This window comes from Lampetra fluviatilis, chromosome 69 (genome assembly GCF_964198595.1).
Source record: "Lampetra fluviatilis chromosome 69, kcLamFluv1.1, whole genome shotgun sequence".
Classification (NCBI taxonomy): domain Eukaryota; kingdom Metazoa; phylum Chordata; class Hyperoartia; order Petromyzontiformes; family Petromyzontidae; genus Lampetra; species Lampetra fluviatilis.
The window spans coordinates 3,575,844-3,592,539 of record NC_136343.1 but is presented as its reverse complement, the minus strand read 5'-3'; the positions used below and the strand labels follow the sequence as shown (position 1 = coordinate 3,592,539).

General features: G+C 47.9%; 1 long non-coding RNA gene across 2 annotated transcripts; it reads left to right on the top strand.

The window, feature by feature from the left end:
• Nucleotides 1-2,689: 2,689 nt before the first annotated feature.
• Nucleotides 2,690-9,597, top strand: LOC144952722 (uncharacterized). Of its 2 annotated transcripts, none has more exons than XR_013640677.1 (3): nucleotides 2,690-2,883; nucleotides 3,554-3,688; nucleotides 9,295-9,597. It is a non-coding gene; the product is annotated as an uncharacterized LOC144952722 (long non-coding RNA). The 2 variants fall into 2 exon arrangements; XR_013640678.1 differs by lacking the exon at nucleotides 9,295-9,597 and adding an exon at nucleotides 4,700-6,147.
• The last annotated feature ends 7,099 nt before the right edge of the window (nucleotides 9,598-16,696 follow it).

The window sequence follows — 16,696 nt, the reverse complement described above, 5'->3', positions numbered from 1 at the left end:
ATTATTGAGGGGGGCAGTTCGATGTGGAGTGACGTCACCTGCTCATGATTATTAATGGAGGGGGGTGCTACATGTGGAGTGATGTCACCTTATCATTATTAAGGAGGGGGGGGTTCATGTGGAGGACGTCACCTGTTCATGATTATTAATGAGGGGGGCTGGCTAACGTGGAGTGACGTCACGCGCGGGACACAGACATTATTGGCTCATTATAGTAGTAAATGTGCAGGGAAAACAGGAGTACCTGGAGAAAAATCCACGCGACCACAGGGAGAGTCGGAGATACGCAAACTTCAAATATACAGCAGCAGGCGTCAGGTTCAGGATCGAACCCACGACCTCTTGTATACCAGCCCATGGAGACATCTCACCACCGAAGTACTGTACCCGAGCTCGATTCCCGACCACGGCCACCATCAGCGAATATCTGAACCGGTCATAAGCCTCCCCCTAGCTTTACTCATCCCCAATTAGTATGTGGAATGGTGTGTAAATCTCAACACTGGTAGGGAGACAAAGGCGGCCGGGCGTGGTCATCACACCCAGACCCTTCTGGCGCGGAAATCGATTGAAGCAACTGAATCGATTGAAGCAACTGAGTCGATTGAAGCAACAGAATCGAATCTCTACAATGGGTCAATGTTCGACGGCTTGTGCACCAGATCTTATTTATTCATGATGTACTTAGAAAAAAATCCGCAGATTACCTGTTGGATCTCCTCTCTGTTTCAAAGAACAAATTTGACCTAAGGTCTTCACTCATTTACCAGCTTCACATTCCCTATTGCCGTACAAATACTGGAGGAAGGGCCTTTGCTATTAATTCTAGATTTGAAGCTTTCGTGACTGCAAGGATTCATACTCTTAGGTTCTTTCGGTAAAGTCACGTAGGTAAAAATAATAATAAATGAAAATAACTAAAATGCACGGCAGCTAAAGTTTAAACTTGGTTAATTACATCCTTCTTCAGGTGGGGACTGCGAAGCGTAAGCACAACAGCTTAAGTGTGTCTAAGAGGTGGGTTTGACGAGGAGTTCAATCTTCTTTTTTTACATGGTTAATAACATCTTTCCAATGATTGCTCAATTTGTAACCATCATCACGGTTGAAGTTATGTCTATAAATCAAGTTTAAACTTTAGCTGTCGTGCATTTTACTGCTAAACAGCCAGTTTATATTTTCTCTCATAATCATATCCATATTGATTCTTATAAATTTACAGTCATATCCAGCCTGATACACCACCATCACTAAGGAAAAAGTCTGATTTACAACAGTGTTTCATTCCCATTCGCCATTCAGCATCCAGGCACCGCACATGCATTGTACAAGCACCGTACATGCTTTGTACAAGCACCGTACATGCAGTGTACAAGCACCGTACATGCAGTGTACAAGCACCGTACATGCAGTGTACAAGCACCGAAATGGTTATCTCCCCCACCCCCACTCATTGGCTCCTCCCTGCCCAGCACTCTATATAAAAACACGTATCTTGAATAGCTTTCTTCACACGCTACAGTAATTTTACTGGAGCAGTTACACCTGATGACGGAGGCTTGTGTTGCTTCCGAAACGTCGTGATTTAAATTTCGATTTAAAGCTTTCGTGACTGCAGGGATTCCTCTTCTTGGTTTTACCGAAAGAACCAAGTGATTTAATTTAGTTATTTCATTTATTATTATTTTATTTTACCGAAAGAACCTAAGAGCCTTTGCTATTGATGCCCCTAGGGTCTGGAATGCTATTGCCAATAAACTGCAAGTTGAATCACTACCTGTGAGATCTTCACTCAACTACTATAGAGGAGTTGTACACCCCTAGCTGTCACTGCTATTCAGTGGCCTAAAATAAAATGTTTCGCTCCGGATGATCGCTGCAAAGTATGATCTGTGTTTTGATTTAGTGTGCTGATCTTAAAGGTGCATTGAAAATGTTGATACTCCGACTGATGCTCCTGCTGTGGTGGAGTGACTCATACAGCCAGCTATGGCTGCAGGGTTTGGTAGTACATGTTGTTTACGTCGTTTATTGTGAAAAATTCGGTCACAGTTCCTATGATCACTGTTTCATTGCTTTTATGGCTTTATTTTTGGTGATTTCGAAAAGTTTTTTGGTTTGGCCATATTTGTTTGTTGTAGTACAGAGTTAGACTGATGGCCTAAATCTAAGTTGTCTTGTAGTTGTTTGTGTTTGACTTGCATCCCACTGGGATTCTTGCACACAGCGTTGGTGTACGGTGCTTTTTTCTGCAATATTTTGCTGTCTTTTCTTGGACGTTCTGTTTGCAAATAGTCACATAGTCACTTTAAGATTTTTCTTGTTCATGTTTTTTGTTTGTTGCGGTTGCACCCGATTCAAGAGCCGAATGGCTCACAGGGCTATACCAAATAAATGAAACTAGAAACTTGAAAACTTGAAGCAACTGACTCGATTCAAGCAACTGAGTCGATTGTAGCAACTGAATCGATTGAAACAACTGAATGGACTGAAGCAACGGAATCGATTCAAGGTAGCTGCAGACATTAAATAAAAAAGATGATTCTAACTCGTTGGTTCTTTCGGTAAAGTAATAATATATTTTATTTTATACCTACGTGACTTTACCGAAAAAACCAAAGAGTATGGATCCCTGCAGTCACGAAAACTTCAAATCTAGAAAGATGATTCGACCCTGGAGTCGCTAACATTGATTAATCTGTCACTGTATCCGGGTTGTGTCTGGGCTCTGCGATTGTCTTTTTTCGTCTGAAATATTCTGACGTTCAGCCCCGCTTTTTTAAATAAAGCCGCGAGGTTTCCCGCCTTCGACCTCGCATCTCCTGCGCGCGGGTCGTGGCGGCTCGCCGTGGGTTTCCTGCCTCAGAGATCACGGAGACCGAGGTACTAGGCCCAAGCCACGGTGTTTCCTAGATTCCCTGCTCGGGACCGTGGTGCCCGAGCCCGGTTGGGAACGCGATTAGAAAGCACAGCAGAGGTTAGTGTCGGTGACTATAATGTATAATGTGCATAGGCATCGTTGGTTTGAATGAGTATTGTAGCTAAATAATTGCGATTAAAATGTGCCATGGTCTATCCACTGCTGAGTGAGTGTGGGCAAAGTGAGTAGGTGAGCGAGTGCTTTGGTGAGTGAGTAAGTGAGTGAGTAAGTGGATGAGTGAGTGCTTGAGTGAGTGAATGAGATCGTAAGTGGATGAGTGAGTGCTTGGGTGAGTGAGTAAGTGGATGCGTGAGTGCTTGGGTGAGTGAGTGCTTGGGTGAGTGAGTGAGATGGTAAGTGGATGAGTGAGTGCTTGGGTGAGTGAGTGAGATGGTAAGTGGATGAGTGAGTGCTTGGGTTCAAGAGTGAGTGAGATGGTAAGTGGATGAGTGAGTGCTTGGGTGAGTGAGATCGTAAGTGGATGAGTGAGTGTTTGGGTGAGTGAGTGAAATCGTAAGTGGATAATTTGAGTGATATCGTGGAGTGGGTGAGTTGATTCATGGTGTGTGTTGGGTAAATTGAATGAGTGGGAGGGTGAGCATCTGCTTTTTGAATGATTGTGTCTGTGCCCAGCCTCCGCTTGTCCAAAGGAGCTTTTGCTGGCCGGATAAAAGTGGGGTGAACGGGCGCTGCACTGAAGGATGTGGAGTTGATTGGAATTGCCGGAGGGAAGAGGAGCGACGCTGACAACAACGAGGAAAGCGTCAGGTGGATAAAACGCAGAAACTTTGCACAGTAGGGAGCACAGGTGGTGCATCTGCCAGTCATCCCACACCGTCAACCCGTGGCACCTGGGTCTGTTATATACAGTATGTGTGTGTGTGTACTGTGAGTAGTGTGCTGTGTGTGTTAGCACCGTGGTGAACAGTGGTTGTATGTGTGTGTGTACTGTGAGTAGTGTGCTGTGTGTGTTAGCATCGTGCATACCACAAACAATCACGTTGTTTTTCGTGTCAGTTCTCATTGCTGTTGCCAATAGCTACATTTATCAGAAAAGTCCATGTGACTTATTCAGGGATCTTTTCTTTTGTGCACGTGTAGATTGTGTACACGTTTCTGTATGGGAGGGATGGCGCATTGGCACACTACGCTATGACCCCGGCAGCCCGGGTTACATTCCCGCTCACGGTCAACACCAGTGACGATGATCTGAATCGGTTCTGGGCCTCACCTAGTTCGATTGTCTCAAATTCGTACCTGGTGCGGTGTGTAAACATCGTCACTTGGGAGACAAAGGCGGCCGGGCGTGGTGCTACCATCACGTGTGCTGAGCCAGCCTTCATAGGTCCTCACTAACAGCTCTTTCTCCTCGAGTCTGTGAAGGCTACACGGGATCTTTAGCTTTTATGTGTAATACGAGGAGCGGTCGTGGAGTTGTGTACTATGCTACAAATTCAGGGACCGGCGTCGATTCCCTCATGACCAACTTCTGTTGTGAATATCTGAACTGATCATGGGCCTCCCCTACATCTACTCAACCTTAATTGTGTCCGTAACACACTGGGGAGACAACGGCAGCCAAGCGTGGTGCTATCCACACCACCCTCTCAAGTTCAATGTCAGCTTTCATAGGTGCTCGCTAATAGCAGTTGCCTCAACAGTCTGTTCAGCCTATATGGGTGATTTTTGTGTATGTGCTGTGTGTGTGCATACCACTGCAAGTCTGTGCCACTGCTGATATGTAATTTGTGTAACCTGATTTCTATCTGCATCTTCCAGTTCCTCTGTCGCGCTGCAGAAGCGAGCACATGGAGTGGATATAACTCGCCAGCCTGGCATTAATTGGCACCAATGTTCATACAGCACGGATCACAATGTTTGCATGAAGAAGCACCAGAGGGCACACACGGGAGAGAACCCATGCCAGTGCACTGTGTGTGGGAAGGCATTTGCACAGTCATCGCATCTTCGTGATCACCAGAGAACACACATGGGGGAGAAGCCCTTCAAGTGCACTGTGTGTGAGAAGGCATTTGCAGAATTAGACCAAATACTCAAACATCAGCAAACACACAGGGGTGAAACACCCATAAAGTGCGCTCTGTGTGGGAAAACGTATGCAAAGTCATCACATCTTTACAGACACCAGACAACACACATGGATGAGAAGCCCTTCAATTGCACCGAGTGTGGGAAGTCATTTAAACGTTTTGAATCTCTTCAAAGGCACCAGAGAATACACACGGGCGAGAAGCCATTTAAATGCACTGTGTGTGGGAAGGCATTTCCACAGTCAATACATCTTACCAACCACCGAAGAACGCACACAGGCGAGAAACCATTCAAGTGCACTGTATGTGGGACGGCATTTGCACAATCGGGAGATCTTGTCAAACATCAGCGCATACACACGGGTGAAAAGCCTTTCAAGTGCACTGTGTGTGGGAAGGCATTTGCACGGTCAGAAGTCCGAACCAAACATGAGAAGATCCACAAGAAGAGGAAGGTGAAATCGACTTGTGCAAATCAAAGTGTTGCAAAGAGATCCTCTCTCGTGAAACAAGAAGCAGAAGAAAATCCCAGTTTCACAACTTGGCCAGAAGTGAAGGTCAAATGTGAAGATGAAGATTTGATTCCAGTGCTGGACATCCAGGTCAATGGAGGCAGTGTGAAGCAGGAGGAGAACTCAGACGCCGAGAGAGAGCGAGGTGACCCCCAGCAGTTTGTCGATGTAGAGGTATGGGTGGACTACTTGAGTGATGCGAAGAAACCAGAAACACTTGTAGACTTTGATTCTGTGTAGTTCAACCAGGAGCTTGAGACTAAGACACTCCTAACCAATCACTGTATTCACTTCTCTCATTACAAGAATGCATGCAGCTATAGGCATCATTCAGTCAGAGATAGGCTCTCAGTAAATGTGTAATTCAGTGCAGTAGTGAAATATTGTCTCATTGCAAGATAGTAGGGGTGCCTTTTTTGATCGTTTAGAATTTTAATATGATTGTGATATTTATTCTAGATTTGAAGCTTTCGTGACTGCAAGGATTCATACTCTTAGGTTTTTTAGGTAAAGTCACGTAGGTAAAAATAAGTAAATAATAAAATAATACAGATAAAATAATAGATCACGACGTTTCGGAGGCAACACAAGTCTCCGTCATCAGGTGGGACCGTCACAGCTACATTTACTGTATCAAGTGAGGCAAAATTCCAAGAGACAAGCTCTTAAATACAAGTTAAGGGGGAGGGAGGGGAAGGGCTTATCTGAATGTGGTAGCCAGTGCATGGAACATGTTGGGGGGGTGGGCGGGGCTAAAAGAGAACAATCGGTGTACCTCGACTTGGGGTTGTAACCGGTGTTGGCTGACAATCCAAATACAAAAAGGGCAGTACTGTTAAACGCTGGGGATGTCAACACTCGGTAAAGTAGAATAGTACCTGTCAAATAAGATGGTACAAATATGTGTAGTTAAATATTTTTTACATGGTTAATAACATCTTTCCAATTATTACTCAGTATGTACCGATCATCAAGGTTGAAGTTAAGTCTGTGTTTGTATATCTGGATGGCTTCGTGTACAAACTTTTGATGGTAGCCAGAAAGTTTGCAGAGCACCTTGGTCTCGGAAAAGACAATATCATGACCAATATCATGACTAAGGTGCTTTACCGAAAAAAACCTAAGAGTATGATTGTGATATATTTTTAGTTTTGGAGTTGACATCTTGTAGTGATACAAAATAAATGGTTTTCTACTTAGTTCTATAATATTCTAATTGCCAATTGACTGATAATGTTATTAGAATGCTTGCAGCAAGTGTGTTTTGTTAGTGTGTGGAGCCCAGTATTGGATGAAGCCTCTCATTCGCCACACATCTGCTCTGGTGCCTGCATTGATATGTGGCAGGGATCTGTGTTCAGCATCGTTAAACCTCCGTGCGAGCCAGGTCCTTTTGCACAATGGTGGGGATAATGTCTCCCAACCGGACAGTACTGATGATCCCAATTAAACATGATTTATGTTCATAGGCAGGGATATGCGTTAATTGATGGGCTATAATAACATGGGAGCAGTATACCGTTGCAGTGGTGTCCTGCCTCTGCGTGAAGCTATACTGAACACTGACATTTCTGGATCATCTTAAAGAAAACGTCAGGAAATGTCAAGACACGCAACAACCTCCTTTACATATTTTTTTTGTATATGGGTAACCACTTACACACTCTTTATGTGGTACCCATGACACACAACACGAAGACAAATGACTCCCATATAGCCTCTAACAGATTTTAGGACAAGTGCTGTTAGCGAATAGCAATGATTGAAGCCGGCACCAGCACACGAGCAGATGGATGGCCATGACCACGCATTGCAACCTTTGTGTCCCCAGACACACTTGTACATACATTTTTTCCGTATGGCTGATATAGATGCAAAGCAACAACAACAATTTAACTTTCAGGTGGCCAAGTTAGCCACTCAAGCACACTGCCCCACACGCAGTCACTCCACTCAAAAATCACAGACACCATGCTGAAGTTCACCCACACACACAGAAATCACACTACACCGATCTTCTGAACTGAAGTTCATTCATTAATGAACTTCAGTTCAGTAAATATTCAGTGAGCAGTACCTAGCCTATCCCTATTCAATCCCTGGGTGTACCCTCACTTTACGTCTCACCTCGCAGACGCACTCACGGTGTCGCATGGACGCGGTGGGAGTCGGAGGGATGAGGGTATGAGAGGTCTCTACCTGGGGTCGAGTAGTAGCAGCACTCGCCAGCATGTCTCGGACGCTGCGAGCGGCTGGGAGTCTGAATCCAAAGATCCAGGGTCACGTGGTGTTATCCTGTGCGGCCAATTGGGCGCCTACCTTTTGATTTTAAACCGATGCCCCGCCCCAACCTGGAGCGTTGCGTCCCATTACTTCTTGATCCATTGTCTACGCCCCCGTCCTCCCCACCCGGACTCAACCGGTTTGATCGGAGACTTGTGTTGCCTCCGAAACGTCGTGATTTTTGTTTTTTTATTTTATTTTCATTAATTTTGATGTTTTACCTACGTGACTTTACCGAAAAAAACCTAGGAATAGAATTTGATCGGGGTGGCCGTCGCGCGGAATACACAGCTGCAGTCGGTCCAGGAATTTTCCTCCCACCTCCTCTTATGTGCTGCTTGCGGAGTGTTTGCCCACGAGGCCCTATCTCCCTGTGCTGTGAGTGTATCATTGCGGTTAGCCCGGTGAGCTTCGTCGTGCCCATACAATTTTAAGCCAATTCACGGGGGCCGCAATGCAATTTGGCCTGGGGGGGGGGTCAGCCAATCTCCTGGCACTGGGAAACCGTGGGACATCCCCGCTAGGGGCCCCTCGGGTAAAAACCCATGGTACCAGGGACCCCCCCCACACGTGGGTGCGTGTGTGTGTTTAGTGGGGGTGTGCATGCGTTCGTGTGGAGGGGTGCTAGGGGATGGCAGCGCCGGCAGAGTTGCTCCATTGCCGTGGCACCACATTGTCCACTGTGTAACCGGGAGTAATCCTGTGGTGTGCCTTTACAAAGACTGCGGCGGGGCCTTCAAAACAACAACACAGCTGAGCGAACTTGCCGAACGGGTACCAGCAGTTCTTTCTACAGCATTTGTTATAAAGTGTTAATGTATGCATGAGTTTGTGTAAATGTGTTTGTTTTTTACTTATTATGCTTAGAATAACACTTAATGGTATTTTACATAGAATTGAAGCTTTCGTGTATGCAGGAATTACTATACTCATTGGTTCTTTCGGTAAAGTCACGTATGTAGAAATAAAATAAAATTTAAATAAATCACAAATAAAATAAATCACGACGTTTCGAACGCAACACAAGCGCTCCTCATCAGGTGAAAATTGGGCAAAACAGCGAGGGAATACACAGTGGGACATCACACAGCACACAGAACGGCAAACTGCATGGAGGCAAATACAGCAAGAAGACAGGAAACGCGAACTCAACAAACCTTAGAAATATACGATGCAAACCAGCTGGCCAACAACACAGACACTAACTTGGTTGACCACGTATTTCAAAAGAATTACATTTTGTGTGCCTCTTCATGTGTGTATGTCTCTTGGTGTGGTGTTCCTCTGGTTGTCCCTCTGTGCTGCCCAAAACATCTTAACATATTTCGCTGTGTGTCTTCTCTACGTATGTATCTCTGCTACCTTGTACCTCGTGTCTGTTCACGAGTCCTTGTCCTCTGTTTACGTTGGTATGTTCAGCCCAGAAGATGACCACAACATTTTACATTCTTTTGAAATACGTGGTCAACCAGGTTAGTGTCTAACTGTGTTGTTGGCCAACTGGTCTGCATCGCATTATGTTTCTAAGGTTTGTTGAGTTCTATGAAGACCGGTGCAGTGGCCAAAACATTCAAGATGTGCTCCTGCTCGAGAGAGGTCCTCCCCTGGCTGGTGTTTGTGCTGCTGCTACTGGGTTGTCTGGAGCCGGTGGAGTGGACTGCTGCTCGTCTTCCACCCACTTATCCTCCTGTGTTTTGAGCACATTGTCACTCAACCCATCAAACGCAATGTCATTGTCACTTCATTCATCACAGACAACACACTCCTATACTTTCTCAAACAATGGCAAATCCCATATTCTGTTCATTCGTTTCCTGTAATATACAATATTCTATCATGTCATAATATCGTTTGTTTATATTCTTTGGGTCTTTCGGTAAAGTCACGTAGATAGGTGACTTTACCGAAAGACCCAAAGAATATGAATTCCTGCAGCCACGAAAGCTTTAAGTTTAAGTCATGGTTTGTTTAATAAGGTCTCCACCAGTCACCCATAGTTAAAAAAATACTCATACACATGTATCACTACATACACATAAAACGCTGTTTAGGATAACACTTTATTACAAAATACATGTAAAATTATTAATATTCGTGATTTGAAGCTTTCGTGACTGCAGGAATCCATATTTTTTGTTTTTTTCGGTAAAGTCACGTAGGTAGAAAAATATTAGATCACGACATTTCGATCGCAACACAAGCATCCGTCTTCAGGTGTGGACAAAACACAGCGAAAGAACAATCGCTTGAGTATGCCTAAGAGATGGCTGTGACGAGGGATTATATAGTAGGGGGGGAGCCAGGGTGAGTGTGAGGGCGGGGTGTGGGCTGGGAGGTGGGTATGGAGTTCAAACGAAAGCTTTGTGATGCAGGCGGCGGTTGAGCTGGTTAATAGGAAAGTTATTAAGAAATGAAAGCTAAATTAAATCACCAATACAATACACTAATATACAATACACTACTATACACTACACTGTACAATAAACTACACTACTATAGACTGCTATACATTACACTATTATACACTCCACAATACACTACTATACTCTACACTACACTATATACTACGATACTATAGACTACTATACACTACACTATTAAACAGTACACCATACACTGCTATACACTACTGTACACTACACTATACTATTATACACTACACTATACACTGCTATAACCTACGCAATACACTTATAAACTTTGCTACACAATACTAAACACTATACAATACACAACTATACCCGAAACACTACTATAGACTCCTATCCACTACTTTAATACACTACACTATGCACTGGTATACACTCCACAATACAATACACTATATACTATAGAATACACTACACAATACACTAATATACAATATACTACTATACACTACACAATATACTACCATACACTAAACTACTATATACCACAGAATACACTATACTATACACTACTATACAAAACACTACTATACACTACACTATCCACTACAATATACATTACTATACAATACACTACTATACACTACAACCAAAGAGTAAGTTAAGCCGATTAATGACCTTTGTTATGCTGCAAGGGAGTGGGCTAGGGCTGCTGGGGGAAGTACTAAGCTCCGCCAGCTCGAAACAACGCGCGGTAAATGTCCAAGTGATGGGAGTAAGCAGGACTTGGTGTCAAATGTCTTAGTGATGGTAGTGTGTAAAGCTGGGAGTAAAAGACTGGGAATATTGATATGAATATGAAAATAAATATAAACTGGCTGCCTTGCAGTAAACTACACGGCAGCTAAAGTTTAACTTGGTTAATTACATCCTTCCAATGATTGCTCAATTTGAATCCATCTCGGTTGAGGTTATGTCTATGTTTGTGTATCTGGATGGTTTCATGGACAATTCTCTGGTAGTATCCAGGAGGCTTGCAGAGTACTTTGGTATTGGAGAACACAATATCATGAGAGCCCGCAGTAGTTATAACAGTGGTCAGCCACGGCCGAAGAATTTGTTCTACTGTGTTTCAAATCTGACTTGTGCTCGCGAATGCAGTCATAAATGTCGCTTCGTTTCCCCGATATAACAATCACCACAGGTGCAACTCAGTTTGTAGACACCATGGTACTCTAAGTCAGGAATGACATCCTTTACGGATGGGATCAGATCACGGATTTTGTGTACTGTACTGAATCGGACCTAGATCTTGTGTTTGCTTAGAATTTTGGAAATCTTTTTGGTAACGCCTGCTATGTATGGCAACGTAATGATTTTTATCGGAGTCTTAGGGGGTTGTTTCTCCACGGTAGGAGAAACAGCTTGGTGGATAGCACAGTCCGAGTGTCCGTTCATCTTGAGAGCCAGATGTACATGTTCTAATTCACTGGCCAGGTGGTGTTGGTCAGAGATGCAGTGGGTCCTATGGTATAGTGTTTTGATGAGGGAATTCTTTTGTGCCGGATGGTGGTGAGAATCAGGCTTCAGGTAGGTATCTGTGTGGGTAGCCTTCCTGTAAACAGAATGTCCCAAAGAGCCATTGGGCCTCCTCTCAAACAGAACATCCAAGAATGGTAGCTTGCCATCCTTCTCCACTTCCATGGTGAATTTGATGGATGGGTGTATGGAGTTGATGTGGTCTAGAAATTGGTTCAATGCTGGGAGGCCATGTGGCCAAATGACGAAAGTGTCATCCACATATCTCTTCCACAGGGAAGGACGCAGGGTGGATGTCTGGATGGCGTCTGTTTCAAAATTTTCCATGAAAACATTGGCTATCACTGGTGACAAGGGAGAACCCATGGGGGTACCCTAATTTTGTTTGTAGAAGGTACCATTCCAGGTGAAGTACGTGTTGGTGAGGCAGTGCCTAACCAGCGCAGGGATTTAACACACCTGATCTGAACTCATCTCATGCTCACAAACCTCACCCTAAACTCACCTCACCCGATCCCACTTATTCACCCACTGACTCATTCAATCACTCACTCATTCACCCACCAACCATTGCACGTACTCATTAATTCAGTCACCCACCATCTCACTTACTCATTCACTCACCTTCTCACAACCAATGCTTACATCCACTCACTCACCACCATCTCGCTCATTCAAGCTCCAATAATAAGTGGAGGATCGATCTGGCCTTACCACGCTCTCAGACACTGATCTCAGCTGAAAATCGTGTACTCTGTCTTTCCTGGGTTTAGTTTCAGCAAATTTTACTCCATCCAAACAGCTACTTCAGACAAGCATAGTGATGGGGCAAAGGTTGTGGAGCCAGTCTGGGTCTGACATGAATGAGATGTGAGTTTCATCAGCATATTGATGGCACCGAAGGCCATGACTCCAGATGAGATCACCTAATGGGCTAACATACACATTGAACAGTAGGGAGGATAGCCTTGAGGTACCCCGAATGGGGCAGGACCAACAGGAGAGGCACAAGGCCCCATAATGACCTGTTGGGTTATGTACTGAAGGAAGATGAGAGGTTCAGGCTGAGCTTCCCATTCCAGCGAGGGACTTAAGATGTATCAAATGCAGCAGACAGGTATTGTGTTACAAGGGCAGATATACACCCATTATCCATAGCCTAAAGGAGATCATCCTTTATGTAAATTAGCCGTCTGTGTCCCTTGCAGAGCTTTGAACCAGGATAGGGTTGGGTCCAAACATCGCGTCTGTTCACCACACAGAGACACGTAGACGAACCACACAGAGAATCAAAATAAGCATCTTTATTTATACTGGAGGAATCTCATGATCTATTAAGAATTTTTTTCACAGATATCTAGTAGGCGCGGGTCAGCAAGGTACAACAAACAATACAAACACCGATAGGAGTACAAAATATAGGAAAGGTGAGTAAATCACTGTAACTAGATACATACAAAAATTACACAAAGTATATAAGTAAAATCTTGATTTTAAGCTTTCGTGACTGCAGGAGTCCATACTATTTGGTTCTTTCGGTAAAGTCACGTAGGTAGAAATATTTTTGTTATATTTTATTTTATTTCGACCTACGTGACTTTACCGAAAGAACCAAAGAGTATATAATAAAAAAAATTGAATTAATATTTACGATGTTAAGAGAGGGAACAAGGTTGTTCCAAAACGTTGGTACTGCAACGGAAAAGGCTTTGCCAGCTATTCCAGTGTTTGTTGTAGGGGTCGCTAGCCCCCGAGATCCCTCCCTCGATAATGCTAACGGCCGGGCTAGCATCATCAATCGCCCCCCCGCTGCTAGGTTCCTCACCCGTGGTGTGGGAGCCATCGCCCGAGGATTCCCCTCCACCGCGGGTCCGCGTAGCCGGCATGGCTGATTACGTACGCGCACACCCTCACACAGCTCTGCGCGGCACTCACTCAACACGGAGCACTCACGTTGTGATCGCACCCCCGTATCATATACGTAGTGAACACACGCGCACCCACACGCGCACCGCTCTGCGCAGCGCTCCCCCGAGGCGAGCCGCAGCACTACAGAACCACTGCGTACACACGCTTCCCCACGCGCTCACACTGCACGACAAGATCACGCGAGACCACGCTTCGCTATTAATGATTTATTACCTGGTAACTAATGTTGAATCAGTGAGTCGACGAGGCTGGCCTATTCCACTAAACCGGTACCTATTCCCTATTTATCGGCTATTATCCTACTTCACCTCCCCACTCACTGTTTGGCGCCCGCGGAGGTACCTCGATACGTCGTACGGACGTCCGGGTCGCTGGCTGGAGCTGCTGCTGGTCCGCTGGCCTGGAGAGAAGAGAGCCCCTTCCCCCTTGCGCCCCCCCTATTTATTCTCCCTACCTCAAAGGGATGCTGCGCTGAACAATGGGCTCGTGCACCTCGAGCCCGCGCACGGCGGTTCCAGGCGCTTTTGATCTGCTAATCAGTGAGCGGCGTAAATCCTAATTAATCCCTTTCTCACGCAGGCCCCCATCATCGAGGTTCATGCGGCGGCGTCCATTACAAAGGTGCGCCGTGGGAATTGGTGCACGGCTGCCTGCGTGACCCCGCTCTCCAGGTTATTCATACTAATAGCCTTATCCTTTAACTCCCCTAATAATGGTGCCTGCGTGCCCGAGCGTAATTATGCCGTCCCTCCGCTGCCTGTGCGGGGGTGCCTGATTATGCAGTTCAGATGCGCTGCGTGTTTTCTAATGATGCTCCTCCATCACAATGCTTATTCCCTCTGCCTGCCCCGTCGATACTCGCGTGTGTGGGGGGAAATGCGCCTCAACCGCGGTGGCCGAATGCCCCACGCCGCGACCACACCATATTAAGGCCGGCCGCAGCGCCGCGGTGCCACGTAGCATGGGGGAGGTCATCCAATTCCCTGATCGCCGGAAACCGTGAGAGTTAATCCCGATAAGGGTTTCTCGGATAAAAACCGGTCGATCAGGTGACCTTCCCTTCCAGCTCTATGGGGGGGGGGGGAATGCGTGCGGGTGTGTGCTTATGTGGGGGGGGTGATGGGGGGCAGTGCGGTGGGGGAAGCCGGGCGGCTCCCTGGCTCGGCAGAGCGGCCCCGTCGCTGTGGCACCACATTGTTACTGGGACAGTCCCCGTCCCGGGTTGACTGGAGCACCTCGCCTGGGTTGCCCCCACGAGGTATCGCCGCGGGGTGTCCGCGGGATTCGCCCGGCCCTTGTGGCTGGCCTCGGGGGTGGCGGCTCCGTCTCCTGGGGCTCCGGCGGTGGTCTCCTCCTCCATTCCAACGGCTCCCCTCGGCCCCTGGCACCTGCGGGCTGGGGAACAAACTCAGAGGCGGTGGGGTTTAAGGGTCGCCGTCCTCGTCGCCCCCGGCCCCGCCCGGGGCCCCTCGGAGCCCGGGGCTCCGTGGGGCCCATATACTGCGCGAGGCCCCCGGGCACGGGGGGTGGGGGGACCCCGGGGTTTCGGGGTACTTGGACGGCGGGGCTCCCCCCCTCGGGGGCTGCTCGCCACGGCTTCAGTCGGCGGATGTTGACCACCATCTCCCGGCCCCTCTCTCCTCCCTGAATCAGCACCGTCCATGGTGAGATCTGCCGTCTCACAATCCAGGGTCCTCGCCAGTAGGTGGTCAGCTTCCCCACCTGTCCGGCACCGACGCGGGGAGTGTACAGCCACACCTCGGAGCCCGCAGTGTAGAAGGGGGGCTCCATACGGGGTCGGGCGCCCTGCTCTTGCCGCTGGTGCGCGGCCTCTCCGTGCGGGTAGGCTCGGCCCCTGGCCCCTCGCAGGGTCTCCAGCAAGTGCTCCACGGGGTGGCTCCCTTCCTCCCGTTGCGGCGGAGGGACACCGAACAGCAGATCTGCGGGCAGGCGAGACTCGCGACCAAACATCATTAGGAACGGGGTCTGTCCTGTGGATGTGTGAACGGCGGTAGTGTAGGCGAACAGGGCATAGGGGAGGTGTTCGTCCCAGTCCTGTTGATTCGCGGCCGCCATGCGTTTAAGCTTCCCGGCCAGAGTCTGGTTCATCCTCTCTACCATCCCGTTCGCCTGGGGGTGATACGCCGTGGTTCGGTCCTTCTGGATCCCGAACTCTCGGCACAGCGCCTGGAATAGTTCGGCCTCGAATTCACTACCCTGGTCGGTAATGACTCGTTCGGGGATCCCGCACTTAAGTACGTAGTTTTCCACGAAGGCCCGGGCCACTACGAGGGCTGTTTTATCCGGGATAGCCACCGCCACGGGGTAGCGGGTGAAGTACTCCACCGCTACGAGAATATATCGGTTGCCCCGGTGGGATCGTGGAAAGGGCCCCTGCAGGTCGATTCCGACCAACTGATTCGTCCGACTGACTCGGAACGGCCTCAGGGGTACCTGGTACCTCGCCGGCTTTTGCCCACACTGCTGACAGGCCCGGCAGCCCTGCACCCAGGCGGCCACATCTTGCGCCAATTTAGGCCAGAGATACTGGCGACGCAGAGTCTCCCGGGTGCGCCGTTCCCCATCATGGCCCCCGAGTGGGTGGTCGTGTACCAGTCGTAGTAGTTGGGGTCGCACATGGGCGGGAACGCAGATGCACCCCGGCTGCCCAGCGTCGGCCAGTTCCCTCACCACCCCGTTTTCTACACACAACCGGGCATACAAACCGCTCCAGGGCCCTGGTAGTGCATCCTTCTTCTCTCGCAGTGCCGCCTCCACCGCCGCCAGATCCGGATCCCGCTGCTGGGTTTGTCGCAGCTGCTCGTCGTCCAAGCCCGGGAAGGCGCAGCCGACATCCTCTTGGATCCGCCCGGTTGGGGTGGGATGATCCGTCTGTCCCCGGGCTCCTTCTGCAGGGGTTCCTGCAGCGCACACCGCACTCTCTCTCGGGGGGGGGGAGTTTAGTTTCCGCGCGCTCCTTGGGTTCTGCTGCCTGGCGGCAGCATCCCCCCATGAAGCACGGGCAGGCGTCTCCCTCCCTCGTCTCAGCGCGCACCGCGGGCCGTCTTGACAAGGCGTCCGCGTTCGCGTGTG